This window comes from Geotrypetes seraphini, chromosome 5 (assembly GCF_902459505.1).
Source record: "Geotrypetes seraphini chromosome 5, aGeoSer1.1, whole genome shotgun sequence".
Taxonomy (NCBI): domain Eukaryota; kingdom Metazoa; phylum Chordata; class Amphibia; order Gymnophiona; family Dermophiidae; genus Geotrypetes; species Geotrypetes seraphini.
In genome coordinates this window covers 182852351-182864448 of record NC_047088.1, presented here as the reverse complement: position 1 = coordinate 182864448, position 12098 = coordinate 182852351, and positions in this window count along the sequence as shown.

The following is a 12098-nucleotide window of genomic DNA, read 5'->3' as shown; positions in this document are numbered from 1 at the left end:
AGGAATCTCAGTGTTTTTAGTTGAATGGGGATTTTACCCCATTCCACTTAGAAAATTTGGCAGTGTCACCAATATATTTGGACAACTATTATATACCCCATTCTTACCTGAAGCCTAATGTTCTAATAAGGTTCCAGCACAACTATAGTACATACCAGTGTGTGCTGCAAGGTTCAGTTTTTTGGTCTGTACTTTAACGTTTTTGTAAGCGACATTGCTGAAGGGCTGTATGATAAAGTTTGTTTCTTTGTTGATGATACCAAAATCTGCTGTAATGTAGACGCTGCTAAGGAAGGACCTAGTGAAGATTGAAGAATGGTCCAGAATTTGGTAAGTAATATTTCTAGTGCAAAGAAATGCAGGATTATGCATTTGGTCTGCAAAAACCCAAGGGAACAGTACAGTTTAGGAGGTGAATAATGTTTGTGCACAAAAGAGGAGCAAAGACTTAGGTGTGATTGTGGCCAAACAGGTAGAAAAGACGATAGTGAAAACTAGAAGGATGCTTGGTTGCATAGGGTTAGGAATGGCCAGTAGGAAAAAGAAGGTAATGATATCCCTGTATAAAGACTCTGGATACTGCAAAAAGACATAAACAGAATGGAGACGGTTCAGAGAATGGCTACTGAAATAATCGGTGGTCTTCTAAACTAAACTAAAGTTTAACTTCATATACCGGGTCGTCAACCTAAGGAAGCTCGACTCAGTTTACAACAATTAGATAAAAACTAAAGAAAGTTTACAGTGATTAAATAAAAACTAAAGAAGGTAAAAGCAAAAGTTTCAAAGAGATTAGTTTTCAAAATGTTTGGCAAAAAGAAAAGTTTTTAGAAATTTACGGAAAGATTGGAAAGAACTGGGGTTCCTCAGAATTAAGGGGAGTTCATTCCATAGTTCAGAAAGTTTAAAAGCCAGAGATTGACTGAAGATCTTAACTCCTTTAATTCCTTTTCTAGAAGGAAGGGAGAGTTTGAATTGTTGGATGCCTCTTGCAAAGGAAAATCTGTAAGCATTCAATAATAAGAGAACGAGGGGAATAAAAATGCCATATAAAAATTATGAAAGAGATGCAAGTACATTTGAATTGAATTCTAAGTTAACCAGGAGCCAATGAAGACTCAGGAGCAAAGGGGTCACATGGTCAAATTTACTTTTTCCAAGGGTCATCTTTGCAGCAGTATTCTGGATTTATTGTAATCTTTGGAGACAGATCTTTGTGATGCCAAGATAGATAGCGTTACAGTAATCTAATCGAGATAATATGATTGATTGGACCAAGACAGAGAAATGTCGATGATGAAAAAGATGTCTAACCTTCCTGAACATTCTTAAAGCATATGAAGACAGGCTTCAAGATCTCAATATGTATGTTTTGGAGGAAAAATAATAACAGGAAGACTATCCCCGTGTAACAGGGAAACAGTGACACTCCACGAAGTAAATTTTTGTGTAAAGTTTGAATCCTCAGTGTGAGGTCTTGAGCTTTAAAGAGCACTGCCCCAATAGGACAAGGGCTCTAATGCTCTTGCTTGGCCTCAATAAACCAAACATGAGAACCTCTCTCATTGTTTTGGCTGCACAACATCATAGGAGTTCACCTGCTTGCAAACAACAGAACTTGTACTTAACTTGTGAGAATAGTAAATCAAATCAATAGGAAAAAATAAATCACTATAAACTGCATTCAACGAGAGAGTTCCCCCACAAATGTAAATCAGCCAAATGAATGAAACGCATTAAAAATGAAAGTTAAACTTATTTTAATGTGGAAAACATGTCCGCAGGCTCATTGGGAAGAGTATTGTTTTGATTTACATTGGGGGGGAGAGGGACTGGGAAGAGTATTATTTTTATTTACATGGGGGGAGGGACTCTCATTGAACATGGTTTACAGTGCAGGTGCCTAAATGCGACAACGATGCACATAACTTACAGTAGACTATTGGCTGGATACACAAAATTATCCGATTGTGTACCGATGGTCACTAAATCAGTTTGACTGGTTTAGCGACTGATGGAATTTGCCAACCCGATTCTCAAAACAGCTCACTCAGTGGTTTTCTGTGCAGTCATATATTCTCTGATTCTGCCATGCACATGACCTCATTACTATTAAGATGAGGTCATTAATATTAAAACAAGTCATCCGATCGATGGCCTAACTTTGCATGCCATAATCGGATCGCTAATGCCGACAGAAAAAAACAACAGGTATAGCTAGACCGGTCGGTAACTGTGTTACCTTCAACACCGCTCTTCTTGCTCTTAAATAACAGAGAGAATAGTGGTTCAACAAAATAGGGGAAAGCCTTGAAAAAGCATATGCGAAACATGTTGGCTACACTCTTACCCCAACTGTGAAAACCACAGATATTAAGCTAAATTTAAGAAAACTAAATACTTTATTTTAAAGATATTTAAAAGATACAGAATATTTATATGAGAAAAGTTAAGCGATTGATTAATTAATAATGAACCAAAGACGATTGGGCAAGTAAAGCTTAAAGCAATGATAGCTTGAGCTTTGAGTGGTGTTGCTGAGATTCATGAAATTGAATTGAATGAATGTATAACAGGGAAAACTATAGTATGGTAACTGTGTTACTGACGAGTCTGCCTGTTTTTTCATTTTTATTTCAATGGGTACATTTTTTTCTATCTGTCCCATATAAAAAAAAGTCAAGCCCGCCTCCCCCCCCCCCTTCCCAATGACCCCCAACAACAACCCCTGGAATAAAAACAGAGGCAGGAGAGATACCCACTCCCTCCTGCCTCCATTTGAACACCGATCGCTATTTAGAAATCAGCCAAAAAATCTGCATGAATGTTTTGTGCATCTAGCTCTATTTGTATAACTGGGAGCCCTGCAACAAGATGCTTCCATATATATGCCATTGTATTTACATGTAAGTTATACGCACAATTACAGAATAGCACGTCGATGCCTCGCTGGTATTTTTGCAGGTGTGTACATTCTAGTATTCTAAGCATTTACGCCCACAAGGGGCACATAAATACAGGTGCCTGGATTTCAGAATTACCCATCATATTTTTAATGGAAAAACTTTCATATTGAAAACATATGCATAGTTTGAAATTCTGGTAAAGTGTACCTAGTGAAAAGTGCATGCCTATTTTTCACTATTGTGGGCACTTCATAAAGGTGACTGACAAATAAAAATATTAATTAATTAATTAATACATCCAAAATTTACTCTCATGTAATCCGGTATGCAAAAGCAAATCTCCATTTCACATGGCAAACTTTCTGGATTGATGATGGTAATAAAAAAAATAATAATTGGGAAAAAGTCTTCATAAGAACATAAGAAGTTGCCACCACTGGGTCAGACCATTGGTCCATCGCGCCCAGCGGTCCGCTCCCGCGGCGGCCCGTCAGGTCCATGACCTGTAATGTGGTTCCTGACCATTTCTGTAACCTACCTCTTCTTTTATCTGTAACCCTCAATCCCCTTATCTTTTAGGAACTTATTTAAACCTTCCTTGAAATCCTGCAATGTGCTCTGGGCTATCACAACCTCCGGAAGCGCGTTCCATGTGTCCACCACCCTCTGGGTAAAAAAGAACCTCCTAGCATTTGTTCTAAACCTGTCCCCTCTCAATTTCTCTGAATGACCCCTTGTGTTAGTGGTTCCTCACAGTCTGAAAAATCTGTCCCTGTCCACTTTCTCTATGCCCCTCAGGATTTTGAAGGTTTCTATCATGTCTCCTCTAAGTCTCCGCTTTTCCAGGGAGAAGAGCCCCAGCATCTTCAACCTGTCAGCATACGAAAAGTTTTCCATACCTTTTATCATTTTAGTTGCTCTCCTCTGGACCCCCTCAAGTACTGCCATGTCCTTCTTGAGGTACGGCGACCAGTACTGGACACAGTACTCCAGATGTGGGTGCACCATTGCACGATACAGCAGCATGATGACTTCCTTTGTCCTGGTCGTGATACCCTTTTTAATGATACCCAACATCCTGTTCGCTTTCATCAAAATCTACTAGAGCAAAAGGGGAAAAAAAGAAAAGTACCTTTGGCATGAGAAGATATGATTTTTTTTTTCTTTGGCATGTCTTCTTTATTCTAGTATTTTAATTCAAAATATGTTTTATAAAAATCATGTTACTGCCTTTGGCTTTCTTCCTAACCTAAACTCCAAATCAACTTTACTCTTGTTTCATTAAAAAAAGAAAAAAGAAAAAAAAGCAGCTTTCCAATCAATTATATTGTGTTTTAGCATGCTTCATTAAGCACCAGGTATGCTCAATTAATTTAAATGAAGCAGGAAAGTATTATATTTCAGACATCCTGAATCATCATAACAGCTCACATTTACTACTCTTCCTATTTGATCTGTATGGACAGGGATTAAAGTGTTCGCTCAGACTAGATTATTAGTTGGTTTCCTCAAAAATGTCTTGCAGCAACTGTACATGTGGCAGGAATGTTTCAAATTGTTTCCAGACTGTACTATTTTTGTAGTTTGGTCATACAGGGCAAAATGGGCTCAGCATTTCTTTTCTTGGATGCTGTTTTAGGCACAAGGTTTGCCCCTTGTGAGTGACAGTCTGTGGCAACTTGGTTCACCCAAATTATATAGAAAATCCAGATATAACTTGTCTATGTTCTATAGTTACAGCCTGCTAAATGTAATCTTCCCAGCTGTGCCATATGTGGGTCAGTAAACACAGAAACACAGGAAAATGAAGCAGACATACAACGGTAATTAGATACCCCAGTGGTATTCAGCACTCAAATTTTAAGAAATTCAGAACAGCAGTAACAATTTTTCAAACAACCAGTTTCTATTGTGGAGGCCCGGTACTACACTGACTGTTTCTTTTTTTTTTTTTTTATCTTTATAAAATTTCCAAACTACCATTGTGCAAACAAACAATTTCAATCTACATAATATTACACGAAATGCACATTAAACTTATACGGCCTCTTTTACAAAACCGCGCTAGCGGCTGCTCTGCGCTAATGGCTCCGAAGCCCATAGAGAATTAAAGAGCTGTGGGGCTGTTTCCGCGCAGCCAATAGACATTAATGCACAATTATTTTCCACCTCCCTCCTCGAACAATCAGAAAAGTACATACCTACAGGAAACCTTCCATATATTCCCTGAATGAAATTCCAATGCAAAACCCTTCCCCCTCCCACCCTCCCTGGATGTGTATGCTTAAGGGTCAATAAAATAAAATCAGTTATCATTCTTTATAGAACTTAGTCAATGGTTCAAGTTTATTCAAGTTCAAGTTTATTAATATTTGATGAATCGCTTATTTAATTTGTTAAGCGATATACAATTTATAAAAGCATAGGTTGTGAAAGGGACATAATATCATAAGTGATTTTATTCTAGGACAAACATGAGAAGTGATGGAAGGAGGGAAAAGTTACAATTTTTATAGTAGAAGAAGAAAAAAACACACAAAAAAAGGAAAAAACAAGAGGAAGGGAACAACAAAAAAAAAGACCTTGAATCTTGGACATAGGTCTCATTTTAAGTATTAAATGCGTCTTTAAAAAGGAAAGTTTTTAGCATTTTTTAAAATGTGGTTAAGTCTTTCTCTTCTCTAATATACTGTGGTAAAGAGTTCCACAATTGAGGGGCCAAAACGGAGAACATATCCTGTCTTCTAGTGCCTATAACTGTTACAGACGGAACGGATAGTAAATTTTTAGACATTGAGCAGAGTGACCGTGAAGAATTCTGAGGGACCAGCATTCTGGAAATAAATTGAGGTTCATTAAAGGATAAGGATTTATAAACTAAGAGCAGTATTTTAAAGGTAATTTGAAGTTCCCAAACATCCATAAATTTCTTATACCATCCCTGTTGTACGGCCATCGAACGTTCCATTCCCACCAGAAAGTGTCATTTAACCTATCCCAGTTCTTCTAATTCTGTTTCTTCTTACTTCTTCTGGCCCTTTTTCTAATAGGTTTATCTTCAGAGGCCTTGGACTTAGTGGAGGCGTGCTCTAGTAGTTAGAGCAGCTGCCACACCACCCTGAGGTTGTGAGTTCAATTCCCACTAAGGCTCCTTGTGACTCTGATACAAAATAAATACCTGTCTAGAATATGTCAACCACACAGAAAAAGTGATATTCAAGTTCCATCCCCTCCCCCCTTAACTAAAGCTGCGGCAAAAGTGGCCTTAGCTTGCCCCTTACACAGGTCTTTCCCATGCACTAAGCTCACCTGTGCCGTGGCCAGAAAATGGTCAATTTTCCAAATTATTGCTAATTTTGCCATAAGCACATGGCTATTAAAAAAAGGTATTAAAAATAGTTACCATATTAGCCCCTACCGCCGCCTATTTTGTAGGTGGCAAGGGCCACTGTGGTAGGGTTAGCAGATGTCCAGGTTTCCTCAGACATGTCCTCTTTTTGAGGACACTGTTGGCAGTCCGGGCAGCTTTTTAAATCTGATAGTTTAGTCCTGGGAAACCAGACATCTGGAAACCCTATAGCAGTGGTCTTTAGACATTGCAAGGCCCGTGCACCTATCCAGAGGTTCCACCTTCCTCCCCCCTCCCCACCTCCACCCCTGGCGAGATTCAGTGCTCACTCACTGTTCTCAATCCCAGCAGCACTGTTCTAACTCTTCGGGCCGCAGGCAGCGTGAGTGAAGTAAACACACTGCTTTCGGCGACCCAGAAGCTTTTCCTCTGCTACTGCCTCCTGTCCCCGCATAGGCTGGAAGCAGTAACAGAGAAAGCTTCAGGGTTGCCAGAGGCAGTGTATTTACTTCGCTCACACTGCCTGCGGCCCGAAGAGTTAGAACAGTGCTGCTGGGATTGAGAACAGTGAGCGAGCACTGGATCTCGCCAGGGGTGGAGATGGGGAAGGGGTGGAGAGTGGAACCTCTGGATAGGTGCGCGGGTCTTGCAATGTCTAAAGACCACTGCTATAGGATTTCCAGATGTCTGGTTTCCCAGGACTAAAGTATCAGATTAAAAAAGCCGCCCGGACTGCCAACAGTGTCCTCAAAAAGAGGACCATTTAGACCAGTGCCCCTGGGATCGAGAACGGTGAGTGAGCACTGGATCTAGCCAGCAGGGAAAGGGGAATAGAATGGGGAGGGTAAGAGAGATGCTGGATCATGGGGATGGGAAAGAAAGATACAAGACCTCCAGGGGAAGGAAGGGAAAGGGCAGATAAAGATGCCAGACCATGGGAGAGAAATGGAAGTAAAACCCGGATGTGTCAATCCATCCTCTTTTTTCTAGGGCCATATGGCAACCCTAGGCAGGGGAAAAGGAAGGGGGAGGAAGAAAGATTGCAGTCCAGGCAAAGGAGGGATTCCAGACTAAGGCAGGGGGAGGGAAAGAAAAAAGCTAACAGACCACAAAGTAAGGAGGAGGGAAAGGAAAGCGGGGAGAGAGATACCAGACTATGGGAAGGAGAGGATAAAGATCCCAGACCATAGTAGGGGGAAAGGGGGAAGACAGATATCTGACCATAGGAGAGGGAGGAGATGGTACACAGGGATGGAGGGAAAGGGGAGAGAGGGAGGTCATGGTGCACAGGGATGGGAGGGTTGGGGAAGGGAAGAGAGATGGAAAAAATGCTGTTATGGATAGATGGAAATAGAGGAGAAGAAAGAGGGAGGAGATGGCACTTATGAATGGTGGGGAAGGGCAGAGAGAGGGAGGAGACTGCACATGAATCGATGGGAAGGGAAGACATGGAAAAGTAGATTTGAGGAAGAAGCAGAAAGATGAAAGAAAGTTGAATGTTAAAAGTTAAGGCCAAATATGGAGAGAAAAACAGCAAATAGATAATAAGGCCCTGGAAACAGAGTTAAGAGTGCAACCAGAGACTAGGAAAAGATGAGTAGAAAAATAAAATCACCAGACAACAAAGGCAGGAAAAGTGATTTTGATTTTATTTTCAATTTAGTGATTGAAATGTGTCAGTTTTCAGAATTTATATCTGCTATCTATATTTTGTACTGTTCAGGAAGAAATATATTTCTTTCTATTTCTCTGGTACTATACTGCATGCAGAGTCTGACTGGCATCTTAAGGTTTCGTTTTTATATATTGAGACTTTTAGTTTGTGGTCCCGTATTTGCATAGGGTTTATTTGTGTTCTGCACATGTGACTAAGGCCAGGTGTTTGTTGTGAAGCGTTATAGGTGTCATGGTCCCAAATAGGAAGATATTTGTTGGTAGTTGTCCAGGTTTTGGAAGGCCTCGAACTCGTGGTTACATCTGGAGGGCCTCTACACATGCGTGGATGTTGATATGATGATATCACATGCATGTGCGCATGAGCGCATGTCATCGTGTCACCATCCATGCATCCACGGAGGCCCTCTAGACACAGCCCGGAGCTCGGGGAACGAGACACAAGGATCATGTGGGGGTGGGGCTGGAGCAGAATGGGGCGAGTCTGGAGGTGAAACAGGGTGGGGCTGGGGGTAGAATAGATGTGGGGCCATGTGTCATCTTTTTTTAAAGAGGAAATCTGGTAACCCTGCCCTGTGTTAACCCTATAAACGATTAGCATGTAGCAATGCCTCAATCTCCACCCCCAAACATGCCCCTTAGACTAAAATAACAAATATTTTTCTACTACGCAGTATGTAATACACATACAGAAAGGCAAATTTACCATGGGATACTAGCGCACATCCCACAGTAAGCATTTTTAATGGGCAATAAGCCCACACTAGCACTTATCGTAGTTTAATAAAAGAAACCCTTAAGTTTCTAAGGTGATCCTTTTAGAAGCTTTGAATTGCCATCTACACATGTAAATAAATGCTGATTTTTAGAATGCTAGTATTTATACATACAGATGACCTGGGACGCTCAGATTCAAAGAGGGTGTGGTTTGGCCATAGACAAAAAATTGTGTATTCCCAAACTTGCACAGGAATACACATGTACTAAAAAAAAAAAAACACCCAAAAAACCTTCAATTTTGGCATTTGCACAACATTGGAGGCATACAACATAAATGTCAGCAAAGCATTTGTTTTGGCCAAGATTAAACACAAGTAATTGAGGGAGTAATTGTGCTTAGCCCACCAATAATTTATAAAGCTTTTAAAATGTAATAAAGTGCTTTGTAGCATGGAGGAGTGAAGGAATAACATAATAGTTAGAACAAGCTAAGAACTGGGGTGACCAGGTTCAAATCCCTTATGAATTTGGCAAGTCATTTAAACCTTAGTTGTTTCAGTAACAAACTGTTCTGCCCCTATAATCATGTGTGCATGTTTTGTATTTGTTTTGGGTTTTTTTATATTGTAGTATGTGTTCACTGAGGCTATGATTTCTTGATTGTCCTTACAATCTGTGCTCTGATAGGTCAGCCTCTGCATGTGACCCTCTCTCTCCAATTTTTGCAGTACTGGCAAGTACTGCCTTCTGTGACTTCAAATGATGCACACTGTGCTCTTATAAGAGGTAACTTTTCAAAATAATTGGGATGGCTAAACCCAAAGGAAAATTACCCCTTGCTGGACACAGTCAAAGAGTTTGCTCAATATTGGGGGTGCTCAAGCAGCACCCACAAAGCTGGCTCCTATAGGCATGGCAGAAGGCAGCCACAGAGAACAGTAAGACATTGAAATATACTTTTTCTTACTGAAGTGCCAGAGGCAATCAACAGGCTGGACCTAAACACTGTCCTCATTCAATGTTCCTACTTCTTAGCACCTGGAGCTCAATCAGGGAAATGAAGACTTCACTTCAAGGAACCTGACAGATGGTGGCTGCTCGTTTTAGACTTGAATTTTCCTGAGCGCTCTCCACATTTTCCTGAGGTCCTCAATATCCCTTTTATTATGGCAGTGTGTGCAGCTGACTGACATCTTTGGCGGCCCAGAGATTGGAAGGGTCATCTTGCCCTAGAGAAGAAAAGGACAGGTATTCATCCCACGGGGAGACTGAGGGAGCAATGTCACACCTGATTGGAATGGAAGGAGACAAAGATAACAGACCTGGGGAGAGGAAAGGAGAGGAGAGCGATGCCAAACCATTGAAAGGAAAGAAAGGAGGGAGAGATAGAAGAGATACCAGACCATGGGATGGGGTGGGGTGGGGAAGGAAAGGAAAGGAAAGGAGAGGAGAGGAGAAACGTGCCAGAATATGGGAGGAGTGGGGAGGGGAAGAGAAAGGAGAGATAAACATGGAGAGAGGTGAAACTGGAATGAATCATGCAAAAAGGAGAGGGGAGCTCAAGCTGGATGAAAGGGGAGAGGGTAGACAGTTTATGGAAGGGGCACAGAAAGAGGGCAGATGCTATATGGAAGGAGAGAAGACAGATAGTGGATGGAAGGGGCAGAGAGAGAGGGCAGATGCTGGATGGAAGGGAGAAAGAGGGCAGACACTGAATGGAAGGAAGAGAGCGAAGAGAAGATGAGGAAAGCAGAAGCCAGAGACAACAAAGGTTAAAAAATATATTTATTTTTCTTTTTTCTTTAGTATAAAATAGTAGTGTAGCTGTGTTGATAAACATTTATATATAGAAAATGGAAATAAGGTGATCTTTCTATTGAACTAATTTTAATATATTTTTGACCAACTATTGGAGACCAAAAACCTTCTTCGGATCAGGACAGAATACCATAAGTGCAGTATACTATACTGACCTGAGGAAGCCAATTGAAAACTTTATTAGTCAAATAAAATTATATTATCTTATTTTCCATCTTTTGTTTTATTTCTATTTATTAATTTGTAAAGTGGTGATTATTATTTGTCAGTTTTTTTCAAATTTATATCTGCTGTCTTTACATTTATATTTTGCACAGTATTAGGGGGACATGGATTACTGTTTCTGTGGTGTTGCACTTTATGCAGATTCTGGCTTCTTGACAGTTCAGTTTAACTTTTGTCTATATATGTCTTCATTTTAGTTTGTGATTACTTATTTCATTCTGGGCAAGGATGTACCTGTGCTCTATATGTATGAAAAAAACAGTGTTCTGTTAGCACTGACTGTGCAGGATCCATCTGTACTAATCTGACTTGTTTAGTTTTACAATGGGAGTATTGATGTCCTAGTGCCCTGTATTTTTTAAGATGCTGCCTTTTCCTAGGTACACCCTTGTTGTGTGACTCATGGATTATTACTAGAAATACATTTTTCATATAGAGGAGGAAGGTATTTTGTTCAGGTCGCTCTGCAGTTCTTTGCATTCTTCAACAGTTCCGGCCCTGCTGGAGAGTTTTGTGTCATCCGCGAATTTGATAACAAAGTGCGAAGTTATCAAATTCGCGGATGACACAAAACTCTCCAGCAGGGCCGGAACTGTTGAAGAATGCAAAGAACTGCAGAGCGACCTGAACAAAATGAGTGAGTGGGCAAAAAAATGGCAGATGAGCTTCAATGTGGAGAAATGTAAGGTCTTGCACATAGGGAAGGGGAACTACATGTACAGCTATACGATGGGAGGGAGGGTACTCGGGGAAGGAAGTCAAGAAAAAGATCTGGGGGTATTGGTGGATAACACAATGAAGCAGGCGGCACAATGTGCAGCGGCCTCAAAAAAAGCGAACAGAATGCTGGGCATTATCAAAAAAGGTATCACTACCAGAACAAAAGAAGTTATCCTGCCACTGTATCGAGCAATGGTGCGCCCACATCTGGAATACTGCGTCCAATACTGGTCACCATACCTCAAGAAGGACATGGCAATACTCGAGAGGGTTCAGAGGAGGGCAACGAGGATGATAAAGGGTATGGAGAACCTTTCATATGCCGAACGGTTAGACAGGCTGGGGCTCTTTACCCTGGAGAAGCGGAGACTGAGAGGGGACATGATAGAAACTTATAAAATCATGAAAGGCATAGAGAAGGTGGAGAGGGACAGATTCTTTAGACTAGCAGGGACAACTAAAACAAGAGGTCATTCAGAAAAACTGAGAGGAGACAGATTCATAACGAATGCAAGGAAGTTCTTCTTCACTCAGAGGGTGGTGGACACCTGGAACGCGCTTCCCGGAGAGGTGATAGGACAGAGTACAATTCTGGGGTTCAAAAAGGGACTGGATGACTTCCTGGAAGCGAAAGGGATAACAGGGTACAAATAGAGATTTACCTGACAGGACATTGAGTGAACAGG